Below are 26420 nucleotides of genomic sequence, written 5' to 3'. Positions count from 1 at the left end.
GGAGCGGTGGCGGTCGACGTCGGGCCAACGCGGCGGCGGCGTCACGCTCCTGTGGGAACATCGGAGTGACACGGTGGTGGCGTTGCGTAACCGGAATGAGCAAGCGAGCTTGGAGGAAAACCCACTCGGAGCTGACGCAAGCGAGGAATCACGCCGAGTTCAGCGGCTCATTACGGACCTTTCCACACGCGGCAAACCGAGCGGAACTTTCCGGGTCATCCGCGTGTCACCGACGGTGTTGTCGGGTTCAGCCGGTCACAAACAATCTCCCCGTCTGTCCAAAAAGCTCTTTTCATCCCAGCCTTGCTCGGATTAGCACGAGGCGCTTTGAAGACGTTTCTTAATTATTTGGATGAAGGGGAAAAAAAAGTGGATTACGCAGCCAGACGAGCGATGGCGTCACTGGACTAAAAATAACAATTCTAAAGAGAAAATGGAGCACAGATAGGAAGTTTGTTTATCAGCTTAGAGACACAACTGTGGATGGGGGTCTCGTTCAGGGCCTGTGAAAGCAGCCAAGCAGTGCGCTGAGACTTACTGTAAAGCGAAAAGGCAACTCTTACACACTAACCCCAAACCTTACCATGCGCCTAATCCAATCCCAATACGCCTTGGATGAGTCACCAACAAAACCCACGGCATAAAGAAACCAAAAAATATATATATATCATGATGGATTTTTGAATCTTTAATAAACCTAATGCAGGTTTTTGGAATGAAGACTGAGTACAAAGTAACAATGCAAACAATAAGACGGAATCTGAGATCCAAACCCAGAATCACAAAACAGCACTTGGGCTGCTTTAGAAAGAATAAAGTTGGGAAAAAAAAACTTGGGCTGTAAATGACGCCAGAAGTTTGCAGGAAAAGATATTGGGGCTATGATTGATGGTCAAAATGTAAAACAAAATGAAACTGAAAATAAAACCAGATTTAGGGAGAACAGATTGTGGCTGTAGCTGTGCTGCAATTGCTGCAGTCCCGACTTTCCTTGAAGTGCAAATGAAATCTCCCCGAGCGGGACAATTATGGGATTTGTGACCCAAACACTTGTGCTAAATTTAGCTCCCCTGGGCGGCCGTGTTTGACTTGCTATGTCGCGGACGGCTTTGCTTTGCTTCGCTTTGTGTGTGTCGGTCTTCTGTGCTTACATAACGGCGAGGCTTCCAGGTTTCCGCTGCGAGCGTGGGCTTGCGGGAAAAAGTGCCGGTGGGAGAGAACGGAAGAACTACAGAGGAAGACAAAGCGCCCCCCCCACCACTCCTCCCACCCTCCGCAAACACCCCACAATGCCGCCTCTCCCTGCTCATTAGCTTAAGCGTGGTGTGCATCCTGCACGATAACATTTGAAGTTAAAAAAAATAAATAAAACAGAAAGAAAAAGAAAAGCAAAGCTCCGCTCTTACTTTCCCGCCATCTGTTCCACTTGGAGAGGAGCTCGCCATTTCAACAACCCCCCCCCCCCCCCGCCACCCACCCCCCTGACTCCCCCTCACGAAACAGCACATTTCCCGCCTCCTCATTTTGGAGTGCACCTTCTTCTCCTGGATGCGGATGCTTAGCATATCTAAATCCGGAGTGCCAAACACAATGTGACACGCCACAATTTGAGGTCGCGTAGATAGAAGACGAAGAAAAAAAAAGCGGCATTATGTCGGCGATGATTGTCGGTGAGGCATGCCGGTAATCATTTCCCGGCAGGAACGCCGACAGGACGCACTCTTGCCGTCATTATCAGGTCTCTGGCTAGACATTGTGGAGTAAGAAAGAACTAACAGCCTGAAGATGATTGGGACAAGTAAATCGGAGTTGGAAAAAAATTGCCTTTAATGACAAAAACGTGCGGCAGACATCAGCTCCCAACAGTTGAAAACAAACTGGGGTTTGCTGACTAAGGACCATTCATAGCCCGCATGATATGATGAGACAAACAAGGAATTTACTTTTGGCAAAAACTGAAACCTTCCCCCACTAACCCGAATCATATCACAAAGCCAACGCCTTGAACCTGCCCATCCATCCATTTTCTAATCCGCTTACCCTCACAAGGGTCACAGGCATGAGGGAGCCTATCCCAGCTGTCTTCGGGCAGTAGGCGGGGGACACCCTGAACCGGTTGCCACCCAATCGCAGGGCACATAGACACGAACAACCATCCGCGTTCACACTCACACCGAGGGACAATTTGGAGTGTTCAACAGCCTGTCGTGCATGTTTTAGGAATGTGGGAGGAAACCAGAGTACCCGCAGAAAACCCACGCAAAAAAACCCAAACATAACCTTACCTCAACCCCAACCTAACTAGATAAGTTTTTTACTTCTTCCTACTCCCTTGAACATAATAACTGTGTTGTATGAAGATTGATTTCTTTCTTTTTTTATCTACCTTATTTTCTGTCAAATTATTACTGTATATATGTTTTATGTTCAATAAACAAACAAACAAACAAACAGTGCACCCGGAATCTGACTTTAATCTTACCACCTAATGCCCCAACCCTAATTTTAACCCTGAGAGTCGTCCCCTAAATCCCTTACCAAATCCCCCAGACCATAAACCTAATCCTAACACCTAACGTACGGGTTCAGGTTAAACTGTAGACAGTCAGAGACATCTTTCCTTCCAAAAGGTGGTGTCCTTACAAACGGAGCTACTTTAATTCTCCACATTGTTGTTTACAGCCGACCCTCGAGCTCCTCCAAAGGGGACGGCCCAACTGACCCGTGCGCGTGCGACCGGCGAGCGTCACAAATGGAAGTGTCTCCCGGCATCATTATTTATGCGGGCATGCCCTTGGGGAGTCTTTGCACTTGTTTGCCGAGTCTGCGAGCAAATGAGCCGCTTGCTTCCAATTTGTCCTGGACCAGCAAGCCACCCCGCCACCTTGTTGTGATGCTTGTGTGTCTGTGCGAGTGTCTTGTGTGTGTATGTGCGTCTATAGAACTGCCGGGGAACCGACCCGGAACTGCAGACACTGTGGGTCCTCAGGGCGCTTGGAGGCCGAGACACAACAGTGACGACGAGGACGAAGTTACTGAGCGGTAACTTCACGATGGCTGACGAATAGCAAACACGCCTCCATAGAGGATAAAAAAATATATATATATATATATATACTGTATATATACTGTATATATTGTGCAATTCCCCGAAAGGAACTTTTGAAGGACCACAGGGTGTTTGAAAGGCAGGAACTAGTATGAAAATGGAGTTCCGGAGGTAAATAATCAGGACAGGCACTGATGTTTTACATTGCTGTAACGGGCCATGGGTTTGGTTTCACGAACTACAATTACAAATAACAATAATAACAAAAATAATAATAATTTATGTAACTATAGATGGAAATCTAGGTTTACCACAAGTTTTGCAGGTTTAGTCCAGGAACTACAACTACCAAGAACTCAAACTTATTGTAACTTTAGATGAAAACATCATTTGAGCAAAATAAACATTCTAACAGTTGCTTTATCTAGTATCAAGTACAACTTTCTTGTCAAATGTGCTGCATGTTGCACACAGATGAAATTTCTTCCCTCTCACAACAAGAGGAGCCGCTGCGGGTGCCCGCGCCACCATCAAAAGAAAAATTCACGTATATTTACTGGACTCCAACCCTATCGCCTCCCAATTTCAAGTGAATCTGATCCTCCTTGCCACACCAAACTGAACACACTATGGACCACATTTCTCACGACAGGGTCCAAGAACAAAAAGTCATTTGAACTATGAGTAAAATTGAAATGGTCTAATCACAATAAAGGTGCAAACACATTGGCCACTGGTAAATATCCTGAAAATACAATTCCACAACAATAAACCTATAAACAAATAAACTGGAACTTGCGGTGAAAGTACGTCTTACTGTGACGTACAATTCAAACAGTCACATTATCGGAGCCGAAATGGTCTCATGAACCAAACAATTCCTTTCTTTTCATCTTCAACCCAAAAATAAAAATTCATTTCTTTATTGGAGTTCCACGGGCCAAGACGCAGATGGTGAAAAACCGAACGAGTCGTCGAGTAGCAATATGCTAAATGGTGCCTGCAGCCATGCCATGAACCAAAATGAATTGTGAGAAAATCGAGGGAAACACCAGATCAGAACATGGCTGCTTTGTGTGACATGGATTAGCATTAGCATTGTGTTTGTACTCAATTTAGGTGGAAGACTTTTATAAGGCAAGCGAATAACGGGATGGGCGGGGGGGGAGGGGGGGGGGGCTGTTGAGATTAAAAGGGGAAAAAAGTGACAGGATCCTCTAATGAGCTCTCCCGCGAAAGCACTCCAACACCTCTGAGGCTTAATTGCCGGGAGGGAATGTTATCCCGTCTGGCTCTGTGCCGGGATTGGCCAAGCACACCTGCCAGATACGCTCTCTCGCTCTCCCTCCACATTGATCCGTGTAATTCCCTCAGGCCCGCCTCCTGCGGAGAACCCGGTCCTTCATCTTCTCTGGGAACGTCTCCCGCTCGTTGGGGATGCGGCCCGCAAATCCTCCAACTTGAGACTCGGGTCTAATCAGAACAAAGCAGCGCCGCGGAGGGTTGAAACGAAAAGATTTGATGGCCTACTTTTTGGTGGGGCTACCCCAGAGAAAACCTTTTGTTTCTCAAGCGCTGAGTCATCATAACACGGGAACAGATTTCCTCCTCAAGGTGCATTCAAGTCCCGAATTGCGTCATTGTTATCGTCATAGTTGTAATCGGCATCACAATCGACATCGTCACGATCGTGATCGCAACAATCGGTATCACCATGATCAGCATTGCCATCATTGACATCAGAATCGGCATGATCGTTATTGTCACGACTGGCATCATCGTGTTCATCATCGGCAACATTATGATCACAATCGGCAGTCATGATGATCCTTATCATAATCAGTTTTACCACCATTATCATTTCCATCATTTTCAATATTATTGTTGTCTTCACTTCCATCGTTATTGTCATCGTGATCATCATTCCCATGACTGGCATTGTCCTGACTCTCATCATTGTTTCCGTCGTCGTCATCGTGATCACCATCGTTCTCAGTCGGGGTCGCTATAGTCATGATTATCATCTTCTGAAAATTTGGCATGATCGCCATTATTGTCATCATCGCAATCATTTTATCAACATTGTCTTCATTATTACTGTCATGATCCTTATCGTCTTAATAGTCATCGCTCTCGTTTCGATAATCGCCCTAATCAACCATCAGTGTCATCGTCGTCGGTCGTCTCCGACGTCATCATTACCATCATCGTTATCGTCATCGTCGTCGTCATCCTCATTGTCAAAAATAATTATCAGAAGCAGCAGTATCGTCATCGTCTACATCGCTGTCACCTCCTCATCGTAACCGTCATCGACTTCATTGTCGTCTTTCCCAATCATCCATTATTATAATCATGATGATCATCATCATCATCACCGCCCACCATCATCATTGCGCGTTCTATGACTTGAATTGACGTCCTACCTGTGTGAAGGTCCTTCCGTTCAAAGGCGTGGGTCAGCGCAGGCAGCAGGAGGTCCGGCGCCGATCCGTCTGTGAATCACAAGCACAAGACCAGATGGCTGTGTATTCATTACGACAATGAATACACGATAGCATACGCCGCATTGTCATTCAAAATCATTTGTGCTCAGAATTACAATAGTGGACTTAATTAACCGACAAATATTTGATGTTTCACCCCAGTTATCTGAAGCATCTTAAATAATGATATGATCGAAATCAATGGTGTTCAAAGCAATAACAGCAACGTGGCGATTGGGAAGAGCGCCCGCCAATGACACGCACCGGTTCAACTTTCAGTTTATCTGATTCCTTGCAAGCATTTTATGTAGAACAAGATTTCAAAAATCAATGCTTCCTCTTCCGATATGACCGTAATCCTTATTTTCATTCATTATTCCTTTGCTGTGAGCTTTTTCTCAAGGTCATATTAGACCATTTCAAATGCCCTCTTTGCGCTACGCACAACACACACTCTCCTTAAGCTTGTAAAGATGGTCAATAGCCATGTGTGTGTATGTGTGTGTTAGCACCTGTGAGAAACACAGAGGTTGAGTGCAAACATGGCACACAGCCGCCTCGTAAAACGCATTCTGAGTGCGACTTAACGACCTTAACATGAGCAGGTACACGGGGGGGAGGGTGGCTAGGTTACACGTGCACCCACACACACTCACACATTAACACTACGGAAGAGCAGGGGGATAAACAGGAAATGGATGGAAATTTTACTGAGTGCCGCTGATTGACTGGAAACACAAACATATGTACAAACACACACACCACACACACACACACACACACACCTCCAAATGTTTAGACACATAGGCACACTCAATCAACTGCGCAGGGCTACGTTCACACACACACAAACACATACAGAAATATAACCCCACAAGCAGACACACACACGAAGATAGCAGGAGGGTAAACAGAAAATGTATCCGTTGAGGAAAAAGTTAATTCATTTTCTTGATGCAAAATTATTATACTCCACGGCCTCCACATTGCTGCAGGTTTCACCCTTTTCACCCTGCCCTTAGTCTCCTGGTACATTTGCAACAAAACAACAACTTTCCTTGTGATGCTAATGCTAACGTTATCACAGCTGCTGGATGCTCTTTTTATTACAATCCACATTCTCCACTCTGTCTACCCGACCATAACCCCACAAACCAACAACACATCTGCTGATAAGGGCTAAAGTTATGCTTGCTTATTCTTTTTTATTTTTTTTATTTTGCGGCGTTCTTGGTCTTCCTACTTCGTCACCTGCTCAGGTGTGCTGTACAAACCACTTTGCTCGCTTCCATAGCAACTGGGCCGCTAATGGAACACGGCGTGATTAGCATATTGTTTGCCCCTCATCTTGGAGGCGGGCCTTTTATGCAAATGAGCACTTTGAACAAGCTAAGATGTGTGTGTGTGTAAATACGAAAGCAGCAAATGCGTGAGGAAGGTTGCGGATGGAAAATGTCAACAAAAGTCGGGCTTTCGTGTGTGTGTGTGTGTGTGTGTGTGTATTAGATACTTATTGTATCAACTTCATTAGCATATCGAATGCCACCAGTAATTAGCAAGAGAGCAAATGTAAATAGATAAACAAGTTAGATAAATAAAAGTCACCATGATGATGATGATCATCATCATCATCAAGCCTAACTTAAAGTCATCTTTTAATTCATCCACTTCCGCCCACTACATGCTTTTATGTCTTCCCCTAAGGACATTTTATTTTCTCTTGTGGATTCTGTGTAGATGATGTGCAGTGCTTACACGAACAACCTGGTTGCCAACAGAAGGGAGCGAGTTGACAAAACAAAGTCTTTGTCGAGAACAGTTCGGTGGCTATATTTAGCAACTTTTCTGACCGCTCAACACTATTTTTAAAAAAGAAAAATGACGATCCACTTGAATCGTGTGGGTCTCAGTCCTGTCGCATTTGTAACAATTTCAAGGATTTGGTGCAACTCGAGCCAACATGTTCTCATATTAATGCTTTTCAAAATCATCTTTTCGCCACTGACTGTATTCTGCTCCTTAGTCCGCCGGAGGGGTTAATAAATATATTTTACACAGTACAGCATGCATGCAATTACACATTCAAACAAACTCCATGGTAGGACACACATAATCACTCACACATGCATAAACCTAAGCGCACACACATTTATTCACATACAATGACACTCAGATACAAAATGCATGAACATAGAAACGCACATGCACACGTACCTGTATGCAAACTCCCCCTCGCACCCTTTCACAGCAGCGTGTGTGCGCGCGCACACGTTTAATATTGTCTTCGGCCCACTTATGCATGACAGTAACGGAATGAGATGGCGGCAGGCGGCGGCCATTCATCACGCAGGCCTTGGCGTCATGTGATTGCCGCTAAGTGATTTCCTGTCTCACGACGAGCGGGCGTCGCCTCAAATGTTCCAACAGCCGCCGTCGACCCATGTTGGGCATAAACGTTAATGCGGCAGAGGAGCGCAAACGGCAGCGAAGCTTAATGCTAAGCTAACTAGCATCAGGAGTACCAAAGGGGCATTCGAATAATCATAATAACATAGTACGTCTCCGGTTTCGACGCAGGGATTCCACATGTGCCCTGACATTGACCGGCGACCAGTCCATTGTTTGTCTGTGCGCTCCGAAATCACTCCGCCAATACCTGGACTATTGGATGCGCCTTCTGACATCGCTGTGACACCACACTACGAATTGAACATTTTTGCATATTTTATATTTTTAGTGGAGGTTAGTATGTTCGAGCATCAGGGACATGGCGGGCAAAAGACGCTCGTCCACGGAACGCCCAACGGCATCTTCTCCACTGGGATTGACTCTATTGACAGCGCCGGAGCCCCCCTCAATCCAGCCTGGGGACAGCTCGGCGCGGCGCCGGCAGACAGCAAACCGAGCGCACGGCGAGGACCCGCGGGGTCCTCTTTGTGTGGTTGCCATGGAAACAGATGCGTGAGCTACAGGATCAGTAACTTTAATTCCTTAAGTGGCCTGATGCGCAAGTTGGATCGCATCAAATATGAACTCCACCGCAGTCAGTTTCACGCTCCAGGTGTGACACTACAGACAATTTATTCACCAGTAGATTCCACACAAAAGTCGCCGGAGCGAGATATTGTTGTGTCCAGAAATGGGAGTACACTCATGACTTATTTCTATTTTATTATAAGAGAAGAAATTGTATAGAGTACAGATGCAACACATGCAGTACACAAAGTCTGCTGACCTCCACTGGCACACAAAACATGGAGTTGACCTCATGATCGTCAACATACAATTGTTTGCAAGAGAGCGAAAGAGAAGAATGTTGGTCATGAATCACATGCTGCTTCACCGGCCACCCAAGGAGGATTTAGGACGACTAGCGTTTGGAATGATGGAAAATTGGGAGAAATGAAATGAAATGTTTGGATGTTCAAAAAAATACAACTAAAAAGTTGACATTAAGAAAATAAAAACACAAAAAATAAACTACTGACAAAATTTCATATTAAAAAAAAAAATGAAACGGCATTTTTTTATTCATGATAATCAAATATCATATAAAATAGAGCAATTGAAACAGTAACAGTAACAGTAAAAATAGATAATTTAAAATAAAAACTTGTCATCAGACAATACTAAATCATCTAAAGCACAGGTGTCAAACTCAAAGCCCGGGGGCCAGATCCAGCCCGCCAGGTCATTTTATTTGGCTCGCAAAAGCAAATCATGTGTGTCAACTTGCTAAAATCTGTACCAAAATGTCAAATTGTCATGTGTAATAAATAACGTTGACACTCTTCCGCGGTTTATACTCGCTTGAATAATAATTGAACAAGTCATTATCTTATATTTGTTGTGTACAAGTAATAATTCTGTGGTTTCATTGTCATAACGGCCCTTCCAGGGAAGACGTAACTACAAACTAAAATGAGTTTGACACCCCTGATCTAAAGGAAAAGCAAATATTAAAAATGTAACAATACTTCAAATTCAATATGAAAATGTGGCACCATGGTCGTCTTCAGAGGTGCATGGTTTGATTCCGGTTCTGGCCTTCCTGTGTGGAGTTTGGATGTTCTCCCCATTTTCTTTGGGTACTTCCTCCCACATTCCAAAAACATGCATGGCAGGTTTATGGAACAGTCGAAATTGTCCCTCGGTGTGATTGTGAGCGCGAATGGTTGTTCGTCTAGGTGTGCCCTGCCACTGGCTGGCAACCGGTTCAGGTTATACCACGCCTACTGCCCGAAGACAGCGGGGATATGCTCCAGCACGCCCGTGACCCTTGTGAGGATAAGCGGATCAGAAAATGGATTTTCTGACCCGCTTAACACACCTCAGACTGAAAAATGATTTTATAGGACGATTGTGATTGACATAAGATAGCGTGCCATTTGACGTCCTTGGTCAGGGGGGGGAAAAAAAAAACACCCAATTGTCTTGGTGTGTTTGTGGCCTCAAACGGTCAAAGCGTGGGTTATATTTGAAAGACGGGATGTTTGCTGAATCTGGATAAGATGAAGACGTCTGTATGACTCCCTCTTGAAAGGCTTGACGAATCCATACGACCGCTCTTGCTTAGCATGATGCAAAACTTACTGCCGTGTGAGGAGCGTGTCATCAGTGACAGCGGATCAGAAGACCGGCGGTGCCTCAGGTACCTGCCGGAATTTCCACACCCCCTCACCGCTGCCCGTCTTCCTTCTCGCTCCTTCCGTCTATGGCTTGGCTTCTTCCCAAGCAACAGATTGGCGCCGTCGCTGGAGTAACGTCTCACAGATGGAGCGGCGCGGCTCGTCGAGGATGCCTGACAGGATCAATCCCGGGGCTCGTTCGCTCGCAGTCAATTAAGCCGTGTTAGTTTTGACAGGAGCCACGGGCCAAATAACAGCCGTCAGCTTCGACGAGTGGAAAATATTGGGACCAAACACGGCGAGGAGACGGGGGGGGGGGGGGGGGAAATAAAAACAGATGCTGCCATGTAGCAGTTGTGAGGAGGATAAGGATGAAGGGGGGGAGCTTGAAGCGGACTGAGGGGCCAACCTGAATAAGGATTTCATTTGTTGAACACGCCGCGCCTACGGGCCGCCAAATCAGCCCGCGTTGATCCATTGGCAGAGCCATATATAGTAAATTTGCAAGAACAAGGGTGTGCAAACTTTTGGGGTCAAGTTAGGAGGAACCAAAGATTAGTTTCTGTTTGTGGGGAAAATCAACCCATGGTCTACCGCTGATGACTAGAACAGAATAAAGCTAGAAGAAAAGCTTCGGCGCTTTATTTTGGTCTGGCGCCTTCATTGCGACGGAGGAATATTCTGTGGGCCTTGAAAGATCAAAGTCAAAATGCTCCAGAAGTCAACACTCGACAAAAAGTCTTTGGACAGTCCTGCTCGACGCCCCTGTGCCGCACGGAATGTCAGACGCGTGTATGAACGCAGTCGCCGCAATAAACGACGGCAAACAAAAGCATCAAAAGCAACGTCTATATCATCAAAAAAAGAAGCAGGGTTAACGCGCCGTAAGCAGGCCTGGCGCGTTTCCACCTAATAAGACAAATGACTGTGAAGTGAAGACAATAGAAGCGCGGCGCCACCTACTGAGAGCCGAGGTGGAGACGAGCGCCTTTGAAGCCTTCGGAAAAGACAGCGCAAACTCTTTGATTAGGACGCGGAGGTAGGATGCCGTGGGCGATGGGCTGAAAACACTTGGCATCTGTTCGCAACACACAGGCGCGCACACGCACGCGGCACATGTACATGCGTGTATCAACCCGCACACACCGCATATCCCGCTTTGAAGGGTTATCAAGGCCACTGGTTAATGATGTCCCCGGCTTTCTTAGCGACGAGCGCCTCCACGGGGCGGAATGGAGCCCCTTTAATTAGTTTGCAAACAGGGCAATTAAATGTTCTTCCTTCCCAATCTTTCTCAGCGGGACAAAAGCGTGCCTGGGACCAGATCACAGACGGCGGGAACCTCTGCTGTCATTACGCCCCACCCCACCAAAAAAAAAAGGTGAAACATGGGAGGCTTCATTTTTTTCCCCGCATCCACAAACGATGATGTCATTGGTGTTTGGGAGGTTTGCCAGATGAGGAAAGGCAACACCAACATGGAGTTAAGGAATTGCCAAATTTGGGTTTCGGTGCACCATTGTATTTTTTTCAATATTCAGCCCCGGAAGCCATTTTGGCTGCTAAGCAAAACGGGATGAAATTTGATGGACATGTCCATCACGTGTAGACACGCAAAAAAAAGAAAAAAAAAAGTCTTACCAAACCATGCTTGAAAAGAATGGACGATGCCTCAAAAATGACCATGGTAACACCCTCCTGAATTATCTGAAAATTCAGCCCCCCCGAAGCCTTTGGTTAGCAATGTGAAAATTGATCCGTCATTGGGACACATCAAAAAGGTGTCATCAAGAAGCCATGCCGGAAAAGATACAAGAAGTGGAGCTGCCATATGAATGAAGATCATTAGACAATTATTATTTTATTATTATTATTTTAATGGTATGCTATCGCCACCCGAATTTTCGGGGAATTCAGCCTCTGATGTTCTTTTTACTTAACCACAAGAAAATGGGTGGACATGTCTCATGAGTAGATGCACCAAAAAGTGCATGCCTGAGAACAAACTGGAAGGCTGCCATTATGACTTTTAATTGCCCATATAAGGTAATAGGACCAGTCTTGAAAGCACACCTCAGAGATTCACTGAGCAACATGACATTTGGTAGAGAAGTCGATGATTGATAGACACACAAAAAAAGGCACATGATGCTATGCCCAGAAAAAGACATCGGAAGTTGAGCGCTCTTGTTTGAACCGCCATTTTACAGTGAAAGCATCTCTAGCTAGCCGACCGTTAGCGAGGAGCCGGCAGGACTTTGCTCGTTGCGGCACTTTCCCCAAGCACAAAGAAGTCAATTTGTCATCCCGTGAAGAGGTTGAACCTTTAATTAAAGTGGAGAGCCGCCGCCCTCGAAACCGCCACTCCCCCCCCCCCCCCCCACCAACCGCAACCGCCACCATCGAGGGCCCGGCTAAATGTCAGCTGATAAATAACGACGGCGGATGTGAAGAGGCGCTCCCTTCACTCGGGGTATAAAGGTCACGCACATTAGCGGCGTAAGTGCATATCAATATGTTAAATAGGTTCAATTGTGTACATTGATGAAATGAGCTGAGCGCACGCCGGACTGTTGACGCTTGAAAGAATGTGACATCATTAAGGTGCCACGTGATTGGCCGGATCGATAGAAGTGACACTTTGCGACAGATGCTACATAAGTGACTATTAGCAACCGTCGGCTAATGATCCAGCCGATGTGCAACGCATTCCGGAAGCTTCCCAGCGAGCTGAGCGGCCGCTTTCGTGACCCCGTCTGGCCTCAACTCAAACTAATGGTGACCAAGACGCGAATCGTGGCTTTTATTTGGATTCTGAAAGGCAGTTTACAGGCCACTCCAGGCAACACAAAGGGGAAGCAGAGGGAAAACGGAGAATTTTGCAGTTCATCGACACGACTACAGTTAACTGACTTGTACTGACAATATGAACTCCCATACCTGCCCTCAAACTCTGCGCTAAAGCAATGTTTCGGTTTCAACCTGGGTTATGTTATCGAGGGCTACAGTTTCAAATATTAGATAAGGCAGGGGTGTCTAACTCATCTTTGTCCCGGGCCACTTTGGAGTTATATCTTCCATCAGAGGGCCATTACGAAACCGAATAAATGTTTCTGTAAGCATGTCATCGTATTATGACTTGAACACAACAAATTTATGGATTAGTAGTTTTGTTGACTCAGGTCAACTGTATGTTAAATTAGGTTTAAAGTTTCTTTTTTCCCCAGACAATGGTCTCTTTTGGTGAAGAGAAAAACTCTTCCCTAGCTGATAGTTTCGGCAGTCACTTAAGCCTTCATCAAACCTGTCGCTGCTTCCTTGTGACGCGTCTCAAAAACAGCTATTTGTTTGTTGTTTGTTCCATTATTGTTAGAGTGTAAACAGGGTAACAAAATGATTGCAAAATGTCAACGTTATTTATTACACAATCACAATTTGATATTTCTGGACAGACTTTAGCAAGGATCATGGAAGCCGACACATGAATTGCTTTTGCAGGCCACATAAAATGGTGTGGCAGGCCGGATCTGGCCCCCGGGCCTTGACTTTAACGCCTGTGAGTTAAAGTGTCAAGTAAACTGTTTGGTGTGTAATATTTGAGTTTTGAGTCCATGTTTCAAAATTGGGTTTTAAAAAATGGCCGCTGTTGCAAAATTCAGCACATGCTGAGAGTTTCAAGGTAGGGTTAAGGTTTCAAATTAGGGTTTCAAGTCAAACTTGAGGTTCCTCGGAAGAGCTTCAAGCCAAGGTTTGGGTTTAGGGTTTTCAAATAGTTGCTTTCAAATCCTAGTTAGGGTTTCAATGTAAAGTTTCAAGCCAGACTTAGATGTCAAATAAGAGGTGAAAGCCAGGATAGGTTTGTCAAATTAGGGTTTCAACTACAGATAAGGTTTCAAATTAACTTTCTTAGCTCGAGTTGGGGTTTAAAGCCAGTTAATGAGAATTGTATTCAAGAAGCCAGAGGTGAGGTTTCAAAACAGGGTTTTGAGACAGAGCTACCCCGCAAACACTTGACTGGATTTACATTCTAGCTTGCACTCCGCGGAAGACGTCGATGTTATCACTTATTCTCGGCACGTGCGTCTTTTTTGCAACCACGCGTCTCGGGAGGAGGCCGTGCCGGCCGGCCGACTCCCTCAATCTGCTCTCTTCCTTCCAGCAACGTTCATTAACGCCGTTATTTAGGGCTAATTACGCATGGCGAGACCACCGTGGAAAGACGCCACCCCCAATTGATCCAGCCCACCTGAAGTATGACATCACAAAAGATCTTATTGTGTATATTATTATTATTGTGGATATAAATGCACAATAAATGTCAATTTATTTTGTGTGTGTTTGGTTTGGTGAGACGGACCAACTAAGGTTCTGGTTTTATGGAGGTGCAATTTGCTGTGACTTTCTGTCATGCTTCAAGTTTGGTTTTTTTTGGGGGTGGGTACTCCCCACTGTTTTGGCCTGCACATAACACCCCCCCCCCCTTTGGCCACGTCTAATTATTCCTTCCCCGCCTTCTTGTGCTGCCTTTATGCTAATGGTACTCGTTAGCATCGGTGCAACATCAAAGCCACTTGTGTAGCACGCACACGTTAGCTGCTTCCTGTCAAGGCTTAACGAGTCTTCACCTCGTTGACCCCCCCCCGCCCCACATCAATTAACTCGTGGAGTGGGGGGGGGGGGTGCCGGAGGGGTCAACACAGCTATTCGTCTTTAGTAGATTGAATTTGCTTCTCATTGATTGGCTTTTCGTGTTTGGTCTGGTCAAGCACGGCAAGTATGCCAGTGGCGGTTTTTTCACCCCTCCATTGAAACCCTAATCCTTATTTCACGCCCTACTTGAAAGCATTAACCCTTGTTTGAAATGGCAAATCTTGGTTTGAAACGAATCTAGGACCTAATCCTTGTTTTGAAACCCGAACCTTGATTTGAAACCTTACTTTGACAACCTACACCTGATTCCAAACCCCTACATCAATACACTAACCCTTCTTTGAAACCCTGATTTGAACAAAATAGTTTTATAATACTGCTTGTTAGAAATACTCACCCATTTTGAAACTCTCTTCAAGCTGTTTTTGAAGCCCGAACCATCATTTGACACCTTAATAACCCTAATTTGAAGCCCTGCCTTATAACCCTAACCATCATTTCAAACTTGGCAAACCTGAGAAACCCTCAAAATGCTTTTAAAACTGAATCACTGAGTAAAATCTGATTTCAAACCCAAACTTAAAAACCTAACCCAGATTCCAAACCCTACTTCAAAACCTTTTTTTGAAGCACAACCAGGGCTTGGAACCCGAATGTGAAAATCTAATCATTGCTTGCTTCCTTAACCCTGTCATGAAACCCTAATCCGTATTGGAAAGCCAAAATTTGACACACTATTGTTTGTTTGAAGCCGTAACCCTGATTTCAAAGTCCTAATCCTTCTTTGAAATCGCAAACCATGATCCTGGACTATGAAACCCTTCATTGTTTAAAATCCTTATTCAGTGTTGAGAGTATAATTAAAACCCTAATCAAAGCCTAGCCCTGAATAATAACCCTACTTTGAAATCTTTGTTGGTGGGTTTTGCAGCCTTGGGCGATAAGGCATCCACAGTAACCACGTGAAGGCGCCTCGGCGAGCTGCTGGGACGCATGCGAAGCAAAATGAAATTAGCGGCAAACGCTTTGAGGATCAGCATCACCTCGTTAACCCCACCGCTATCTTTTATCACCAACCTAATTGCATTACAGCCAAAAGTGGGTGAGGGCAGGGGTGGTACCATTCCTGGGGTACCACTTGAATCCTGTATTATATCCTATGTTGGATTTATTTTTATTTAAATGTAGCGCATTTTTAGTTTGTTTTTTCAATTCTGTACATTTTATTCATGTTTTTATTTAAATCCTGTACAACACTGTCAGCATAATGTTAATTGAATCCTGTACCTTTAGGTCAGATTTTGAGTTAAAATGTCTGTTTGAGTCATGGTCTTGTTTGAACCCTGTACAACAAGTTTTTGTCATGTTTTTATTTGAATCCAGTATAACATTTACATATTTTTACTGTAATCCTGTCATCCTATAGTCATGTTTTTATTTAAACCCTTCATAATTGTCACGTTTTTAATTCAAGCCTGTACCTTGAAATCATATTTTTATTTCAATCCTGGACAACCTTCACACTATTTTAATTTTAATTCTGTATAACTTTGTCGTGCGTTTTTTTGGTTTTGTTTTGACTCCTCAACTTTATTTTTCAATACTTGAAAACCAACCACAGCTGTATACAAAGTGCTATCGATGAAGTAAATATGTGACCCATCAAAACAAAGACAGCGATAAACCAAATGAAAAATAAAAACCGTCAACGCTAAAAAGACAAACAAAAATGTTCCATTTCCACCTATCCTGTGCCTTTAAGGCACATTTTTAGTTGAATCCTGTACCTCACAGTCACAGATTTTAATCCTACCATTTTTCAGACCCGTTTTTATTTAAACCCTTTGTTTCTCGTGTCTTTTTACATAGATTCTGTAACCTCTTGTCCTGTTTATATTCCGATTCTGTCGCACTTTTTAGGATGTTACGATTTGAGTGGAGTGCCATTTTGTTGATGTTCCTCGTGGTTCCGCTTTTTTTTTATTTCAATCCTGTCCCTTTGAGTCAGGTTGTCGGACGCGTCTTGTTGATAGTTGTCATGCCGTTGAAATGAATCCTACACATTCATTTGATTCCGTTTTGCCTTTCCCCTAGGCGCAAGGCTGAGCTCGCCAGCAGCGTCATCGCGTTGGCTTCGTTTTAAGCCTTGGCGCCGCCAAGACGAGCTCAACAAAGGTTTGACTGACAGCCTTTCAAGTGCGCTCCACGCAAGGTCGCCCGCAGATGCTTTGATTTTATTTGCTTTTTATTGTTGTTGTTCGTCTTTTGTGGCGATTCTTTGAGGGAGTTACCTTTGAATTAATGAATGGTCGCCGTTCCGCACAAGTGTTGAAGTCTGATGAGGACAGCGGAGGAACAAACGACTCGGGCTCGAATGGCTTCGTCAAGGTCGTTGTCAACCTTGCGATGACTTCCTCTTTGGATTGGTCGTATCCCAATCACCCTGCTTGAGGCCGCCGCCATTTTGTCAGGCTCTTAGTTGAAGCCCGCACGTGCTTGTCAGGCTTTTTACTTTAATCTTGGATATGATGCTCATGTTCACCATTTTATTTGAATCATTGACGTTTAGTTTAAATCACGCACATTGTATCCACGTATTTATCTCCATCCTGCACATTTTCTATGAATCCTTAATTTTGCACTTAATTTTCATCTTGAGCATTTTAGTTCAATCTTGTTCTCTAATCCTGTTTGGATACTCATTTAATTAGAATCCTGGAAATTCCATTTGACTCCCGTACATTTTATTTGAATCATTTACTTGTTACTCACGTTTTCTTTTGAATCTTGATTTTAGTCGAATACTGTCCGCTTGATTTAAAACCTGGATATTTAACTCTTGCTTGTATTTGCCTTTGGCACATTAAAATGTTGCACATTTTAGTTCAATCCTATACAGTTCACAAATGCTTCTATTAGCATGCAGCGATTTTTATTTGAGTCCTGTATGGTCTACTCCTGTCTGTTTTGATTGCAACCTGCAGAATCTTGTAATTTGTATTTTAATATTGTCCATTTTATTTGAACTCTTTTCATTTTACTTGAATTGTTTACATTTTACTTGAATTTCGTCAATTTAACTGGTGGTTTTATTTGCATCCTGCACGTTGAATTGTTAACATTTATTCGAATCCTGTACATTTTTCACTCATGCTTTTATTGAGTTTTATTTGATTCATCTACAGTATGTTTCCTCATGTTTTAATTTATATATTTTTTTAATCTTGTACGCTTTATTTGAATCTTTGACATCTTAATCTTGTAAATTGTATTTGACTTCTGTATGCTTATACTACTGTTTGTTTGTTTGTTTTACTTTTTGCATATTGTGCATTTTACATGTATTGTGCTATTTAGTCATGTGTTTTTTCCAAGTCTTTTTTTCCAGCACATTTTACTCCCTTTTTTCCTTGTACATTTTCCCCACATTTTTTATTTGACTCCCACACATTTTAATCCTGTTTGTTGTGGGATGCCGTAACAGTACTGCACACATATGCCGGTGGAGTTTCCCAGAGATGAAGCCAGCAGGGCGTCACTTTGTCTGCCGAGCGTTTAATCAGTTAGAGCAAACATACAAAGTGGCAAAAAGAAGTGTGTTGCCATGGAGACTAATATCCTCACAACTAAAGACACAGCGAGTGGCATTTAGGAAACAAGGCGGGCCAATTGCGGTGCCACCGAACATAACGAGCCGGCGCATAACCAGAATCAGTGTCAACAAGGCGGCGTTAGTGTCAGCGACAAGCATTTAAGCTGCTTCCCACAACACCATTGTTGGAGGAATACAAGCCAGGACTGCACGACCAATGGAGGCAGGAAACTTACTGGAAACAGGAAAACATCATTGAAGGATGCAAAAAAACTCTTTAAAACTGGGGAAAAAAATGTGGGTCTACTCATTATACGCGTTTACCAAATTCGCTAGTTCAAAATGGCTTCAGCGACAGAATTTCAATGAAGCCCCTGCAAACGGCAGCTTCAACCCAAAATAGCAGACTCCCCATGTCTTTTCAGGAATAGCTTCTTCAGAATTTTTTGTGGGTCTTCTCATGATAGGCATTTACCCAATTGCACGTGGCTAATTCAGAATGGCTTCAGGGCCAGAATTTCAATGAAGCCCTGAAAATGGCGGCTTCAACTCAAAATAGCAGACTCCCCGTGTCTTTTCAGGAATAGCTTCTTCAGAATTTTTGTGGGTCTTCTCATGATAGATACATTTTCCAAATTTCATCCGGGTAAGTCAAAGTGGCTGCAGTAGTCTCGCAAACCTCAAAAGAATCCCAGAAACTGACCCTAAAAACAATTGCCTCAAACCAACGGGCAGAATTTTTGGTTGTTCAGGCTGGCTTTTTGAGACTTTTTTGTGGGTCTCATCATGATAACTATATTTTCCAAATCTAATTTTGCTACATGAAAGCGGCTTTCGACCAAATAACCAAATTACTTGCTTCTAACGAATATGGCTGCGATCCTGTGTTTTTCTGTGTATTGTTTTTTTTAAAATAGCTAAGTGCAACTGGCTTCATTGGCCGAAAGTTTTTTGTTTATGTGGAAAGACCGTGCGCCTTTAATTGACTGGCACTTTTTATGTTCTTGTTGAAGCTTCCAGCAGAGTAACGGCCACTCTTGAGCAGCCTTCCTTCCATCCCGCCGGTTGAAGGTGATGAACTTTATGTGACGAGGTTGCTACGCCATCTGATAATGTGCGGCAGTGAATCTGCAGCGTTGGCCGTAAAAGCGAAATAAAGCCGTAAAGCGCTGCTCAGAGGTGACCTTTTATTTTTGCGATGCTGCAAATTAACCAACATCAACACCGGGGGAATTTACGCCGGTGCCGCCGCCTTCTCCGCTTAGAGGTCAAGCGGGTGCTCGTACGGCAAACAGACGCTCGCAGGACTCGATGCGTATCAGGGAGCTTGGCCGCCGCCATCATTGAACGGCGGGTGACGCCCCCTCGTGCACCCGAGGAGGCGTCGATGGGATCGAGTGAGTGTTCGTGCTTATCGCCACAACATCGAGTCACCTTGTTCTTCTACTTTTGTTCTCACCCAGAGTCACCGAAAGCTATCTCGGGCCGATGCGCAGCCAATGAAAGCGGCCCGCCTGTGGCACCGTGTAGCGCATGCTAATTAGCATCGCAGAATCTACAACGGTGATGACCAAATTGAGCCACGTCAGATTGTTTCGGAAATTCGATGTTTCGTTGAGTGGATTGGATCGGTGAAGTGCAGTGAATCGTACTTTGGATGAATCATATATTTTCAGTGAATGGTATGATTATTGGAGGCCATTGTTTCTTGTTGCAATTGGACCAAAGCGAGTATGGTCAACTGCTGTGCATCGTGATGGTAGGATTCATATTTTCATGACGGGACTTAATCCATCACTTAAAACACAAAATAAGTCCCAATTCGAGAGAGTCAGGTTGAAATTGGAGGGAGTTGTAAAAATTGGAATGACTCATATTGTAATTCGAGAGAATTCTATCAAACATGGAGTGACTCACCACTAGAGTTACTAGTATGGTAAATTGCATTCGAATCATAGTTGGAACAAATCATATCCTGCTTTTGTGAGTGAATTGTATCAAAATTTTATTTTTATTTTTTTTTTTTATTTTATTATTATTTATCCGAAATCGACCTTATTGTAATTGGAGTGAATTGTTTCACATTGGAATTGAATCGTATCGTGATTTTGAGTAAATTGTATTGTGATCAGACTGAATGGCAAGTCAAATTTTAATTGCTGTGACTTATATTATGGTTGGAGCAAATTCCATCATGCTCGGAGTGAACCAAATCCATCATACAGTGGTACATCTACTTACAAACGTCTCTTCATACAAAATTTTAAATTTAGGAAAAGCCTCAACAGGAAAATATTGCCTCTTGTTACATAAGAAATTTCAAGATACCAAAGGTAAAAATACTCGGAGCTCAGAGTTTCTTGAACGCAACATACTTATCGCTGCTCTGCCATCGGTTATTACTGAGCATCTTTCTGGCATCCCATTGGCTAAGACGGACCTCTACCGTATGTGTCTATGTGTGAGGATAGATAAATATGTGTCTATGCAATAATTATGCTTTAGGAAACATTTATCTCTAAATTTTGGGGGGCTTGGAACGGATTAGGGCATTTACATGGAAAACGCATCTCTACTTACAAAATTTTGTAGTTCAGAAATTTCTTCCAGAACCAATTAATTTCGTAAGTAGAGGTCCTGATGTATTGCAATTGGAAATAATTGAATCATATTGCAGTTGCAATAAATTGTGTCATGATTTTGGATAAATTATATTGTAAAAGAAGTAAATCGTATTCATTATAATTTTGAGTAGACTGAACTGACATTGGAGCGAATAGTAACATACAGTCTCATTGTTGGCTTGAATCATATCATATCGGAATTGGTAGATCATATCCAAACGTGTTTTGGAGGGAAGCATCATACTTGAATGGAATGATATTCTAATTAAATACACCTAGCGAATATTAACCTCATCAATAGAATGAATCCTAATCATAATGTCATGAGTCCAGTTATGAGGCTGCACCGTGGCTCTGGGGTGCTGTAGCCCCAGTTCAGCCCTTCCATCATTTTATTTGACATTGTAAAATATATTCATATATTATTTTCAAAGACCACCCAATGTATCGGTCAAGCACCCCTTTCAGCTCCGGGAGAGGAAAAAAAAAAAATGCTCGAGCCGTGCCTTATCGAGTCGTAATTTGATTGACTCATCTATGAATTGGATCATTTCCAATTCTAATTGGAGTGAATGATTTCAACTGGGTCATAAATGTGATTGGAGTCAATTATAGGTGAATCATATCACATTCCGAGTGAATCATATTACAGCGGGGAGGAAATTGTGGTGCGCATCGTTGTCATTGCCGCCCGTCTCCGCAGCGTTCTGCTTCCTGTTTGGTCAGAGAAGATGAATGACGGACGGGGAGAGAAGGAAGAAGGCAAGCTGCCGTGCGTGTGCGCGTTCTTGCGTGCGTGCGCCTTATCAGTTTGGAGTGAAAAGGTGACGCTATTGACACTGGACTAAGCCACTTGACGCTCCCGATCAATGGTAGTTGCGCTTGGGCTGTGTGAGCCGCGGTCCCACCAGTGCGTCCGCCTGTGCTTCCGTTCAGGTTCCAGACATCCGAGTGGACTTTACTGCTGCTGCTGCTTCAGTCCAAACGGCTCAGTGAGACGAAAAATTACACCACAGCTAACTCGGCAAACTGCGAGAAAAGTAATACAATCGCAATTAGGGCCTTCATAGTAAAACGCATTTCCTTTTTCACGCAGAACCGCTGAATTGTACGACGATTTGATGTTTGGCTTAAACCTGACGTAGGTGTGTTTCAAACGCATATTTATTTATTTATTTTGTGGGACTCACTCTGTAATTTAGCAAGAGCTATTTGATTTGTTTGTTCCACTGGATGGTATAAGTAGACCGATTCAGAAGATCATTCTTATGAATCTTGTAATGGCCAAACATTGCTTTGTAACTGGAGTGAACCATAATGTAACTCATGTGAAATGTGTCATACTTGATGTGAATCATAAATGTTTGCTTGAATCGAATTATCTGGCCATTTAGTACAACGGTAGCTTAATTGGAACAAATCGTTTCGTAATTATGTCATATTATATAGCGGGACGGAATAGTATCATGTCGCGATGTATTGTATTGTGAGTGAATCGTATAATAAATGAATTGGATCAGAACTGGAGTGACCTGTTGAAATCAATCCAATTGAATTATATCGGAATTGGAGTGAATCGTCTTATAATTGGATTCGATTGGGTCACACTAAGTAAAATCGCACCGAAAATGGATTGAATTCTTTGGAGATTGTTCTGAATCTGATGGTAGTTACTTGAGATGATCATATTATAATTGAAGTGAATCGTATCGGAATTACAGTGAATTGTGTTATGTTGTAATTTGTGTCTTACATTCTATTGCCCCCGCGACCCTAGTGAGGATCAAGCGGTTCGGAAAATGGATGGATGGATGGACATTCTATTGCGATAAGTATAAATGGTCTCACAGTTTTTGAGATATCAGAACTGAATCGTAATTTCCGTTGAGTTACCCAACTTTATATTGGCAGGAAATCCACTACTGCGTTTCCGCGCTGCTTCGCTTTTTTGGAGTGACTGAAAGGGGGAGGGTTCCGCATTGAGAAATCCCCTCCACGCCCGATTGCAGAGTCACCGGGAATGATGTGATCACAACGTCCAGCATGAGCAATGGCAGCCTTTTAGATGCCAACACTCCCTCTTAAAAGCCTTCAGCATCATTCCATCTCGTTTTCCTTCTAAGGCGACCATACAAGCTGCCATCAACGCGGGATCAAGGGCGAAATCAATCAGCCTGAGATCCCCGAGACATCCCCTTTGGGGGTGATCACATGAATAGCCTGACCCATTACATGAACAGCTGCCTGACAACATGAATCACTACCAACTCGCAATATCAATCCTGAACAGGGGCAAGTGTTAGCATTCAAAGCTAGCGCTGGCTAATTTTACCAGTCAGGGTTTGCTCGATTCATGAAAATATGTGAAAAACTGTCGGGAAAAGTTCTTATAAAGATCGAAATGGCTAATACAATGAATTCGAGTTAGCTTAATTGTATGGTTATTTGTGATTGCATTTTTCTTTTTTGCACACATCATCGTATTGTACAGATTGTCATGTTTTTTGGGGGGTTTTTTGCTTTTATTAGCCTTGTCAATGTCCAAAGTTTGGGATAATTAATTTCAGACGTGAAAAAGAAGCATGCAGACAACCGTCGAGACAGAAGGCAACATTATATAGCCTGCCATCACTAATTTGATTTGTGGTAAAAAGAAGGCACAGCCTGAACAAAGGCCAAGAAACGCATATTAAGCACATTCATTTGAGACCCGCTGAACTTAGGCCAATTATCTCAACACGCAGACACCGCAAGCCAACGCTACATTCAACATATAAACTCAAGTCACAGATACGACAGGAGAAATTGAGAAAATGTTAGCGTACATAGCTAGCGACTGCAAATATTACAAGTCATGGTAGGTCATGAATTTGATTGAATGTTCCATCCAGTAAGATTTTTGATGGTGCTGCCACACACAAACGATGTCCTGAATCTCAATCTCTCCGCTGACCCTGTGACTCGTCTTCTCTTGTCAAATAAAGCAAAAATATAATCCCACCCGCATCCCCGCCCGGCGCGCTCTCACCGGCTCCCCAAAAAGCGTCTAAGCTGCAAATGCGTCACGACTGCGTGTCCTCCATTCTTATGAGTCGCTGTGGCAGCTGCCACTGGATCAGCACAATTCAGAGATTCACAAAAAGCTGAATATCCCCCAACCTTCAACCCCAGGACCCAGACCCACCCCACCCCCACCTCACTGGGACGAGGGGACTCTTCAACAATCCAACAATTTTGGAGATCCTCAAAAAAATTCTCCAAAAGCTGAATCGCCTCTAACCTTCGTCACCCCACCATCGCTGACTTCTCTACCTCACACATATCTGCCCCCAACCAGCACCGAGCCTCTGCCCTGCTGGCACAGGTTTAAGCTCAAGATGGTCCGCGCGTGTACAATGGTACCTCTACTTACGAAATTAATTGGTTCTGGAAGAAATTTCTGCACTAGGAAATTTTGTAATTAGAGACGTGTTTTCCATGTAAATGCCATAATTCGTTCCAAGCCCCCCCAAAACTCAGACATAAATGTTTCCTTAAGCATAAAAATGCATCAAAATATGTAAGAAATACATGTTACAATTAGATTATTGCACAATAAACGAGAGTTGAGCATAATGTAAAAAACAAAGGGTAAAGAATAAAAATGGTCATTTAACTTTTAACTGCGTACTCGTCGTTTTTTGTCCTCTTTAGTCCATGTTCTCTCAGAAGTGGTTTTTGCCTGGCGTTTTGTTAAGAACTGATCCAAGGACGTTTGCTTTTGTCAGCTTTTAACAATCATTTGAAAATGTCCAAGGCAAACATCAGCATAGTGAGCGATCGCCAGACCGGTGAACACTTTTACTGGGTGATTCACATTTACGTAAAACTATCGGAACACCTTATGGCCCGAGGGGCGAATGAAGAGGATGCTGCATTGACACATATCTAGTTATCTCTTGACACAAACAAAAACAAACGGCAGAGGTCCCTCTTAGCCTATCAGTATGTTGCGTTCAGGAAATTCGGAGCTGCTGCGAATAGCAGCTCATACTGTATTTTTACCTTTCGTATCTTGAAATTTCTTTCGTAACAAGAGGCAATATTTTCCTGTTGAGGCGTTTCGTAACTTGAACATTTCGTATGAAGAGACGTTTGTAAGTAGAGGTAACACTGTAGTTCTGATTACCTTTTTCCGGAATGATAATCAATTTGTACTGCCTCTGATGGTATGGAGGAGTATTATTCCTCATGAATGTGCGCAAGGTATGGAGTAGCCTGTGTCCAAGTCGACCTGTTGCGGTGTGTCTGCCGTCACTGTCGGTTTGTTCTGTTGAGACTTTAACCTTCATCACCCGGCCTTCAACTTCCACCAACTAAGCTCCCACGCCGCAGCCCTCGGGCGCCTTCCCCCAACCTGCCCCCACCGCACTGGCAGCCAGGGATTTTTTGCCAATCAAGTATGGGAAGGTCAATAATAGCAAACCACGGTGCTATCTCTGACTGACACATCAAACGTTCCCTTAGCGCCCACCTTAGCAATTTGGACATGTCCGAGGGGAGGGGAACCCCTAATTCTGGCACCTGAGCGCAAAGCTTGATGAAGCTCTGATTAGCAGGGATGGAGTGAAGCGCCTTGTCCAATCACCAACATTCCACTTTTGGTGTCCCACCTGAATCGTTGGTTCCCGACGACTTGTTTCTTTTTTTTTGCCTCTTTTTCTTTCTTCGTGCTGCTGTTGTTTTTCTGAGTGTGGTCCCGCGGGTGTTCGGGAATGAATTAAACATTAATACCTTGTAAGGAAGGCAGGATGGATGGAAAGAAGGGATGGCACAGTGCCTCCTGTAAGCTTTGAACACTCCAAAGGAGAGACTGAGGGGTTCTTTTTGCGGAGGACGAATCATCTAAGAAGCAATCGGACCGATGATGTGATCCATGCAGACTTGGTACATTTCATCTTTAACTTCAGGACCACTTCAACCAATCAGCAAACCTGTCATATGCGGAAAAAGCAGACAAAGTCGTGATGACTACAAAAGAGAAACAAAACATGAGAACCGCAGGCAACCATGGGGGAATGCAACTGGTCAGGAGAAGTCGCGTGTTGTCTGAAAAACGGCGAATGCGGACCAAAGTGAATCATCCGGCTGGGCTCGGTTAGGGGACAATTTATTAGGGACCCCGACGGGGAGACTGCGCTCACTTATCTACGGGCGCCTCATTTCTGGATGCCCTTTGGCTCAGCCAATGAGAATGAAGGTTACGGCGGGGCTAGCTTTGTCAAAAGTAGACGAGCCGTTACAAACGGACGCAATCCATCCTGAGGCCGCCGCATCGCCCCCCCCCCACCCCTCGCAGCGCGCCCTCCCCGAAGCGGTCGGCGGAGGAGAGAGGGGGGCTTGTTATCCCGC

General features: G+C 43.9%; 1 protein-coding gene across 2 annotated transcripts in view; it reads right to left on the bottom strand.

Annotated features, from left to right (window-relative positions):
• LOC147193054 (RNA binding protein fox-1 homolog 3-like) overlaps positions 1 to 26420 on the bottom strand; it is a 315236-nt gene that overhangs the window by 244404 nt on the left and 44412 nt on the right. For both annotated transcript variants that reach the window (XM_086132040.1, XM_086132039.1), the window contains one exon: positions 5476 to 5544. The gene's annotated coding sequence lies outside the window, so the exon portion shown is untranslated. The remainder of the gene's footprint in view (positions 1 to 5475; positions 5545 to 26420) is intronic.

This window comes from Hippocampus guttulatus, chromosome 16 (assembly GCF_054856545.1).
Source record: "Hippocampus guttulatus isolate MCC_2025c chromosome 16, RoL_Hgut_1.0, whole genome shotgun sequence".
Lineage (NCBI taxonomy): Eukaryota > Metazoa > Chordata > Actinopteri > Syngnathiformes > Syngnathidae > Hippocampus > Hippocampus guttulatus.
Note: the sequence above shows the minus strand (reverse complement) of the source record. Positions and strands in the feature narration are given on the sequence as shown.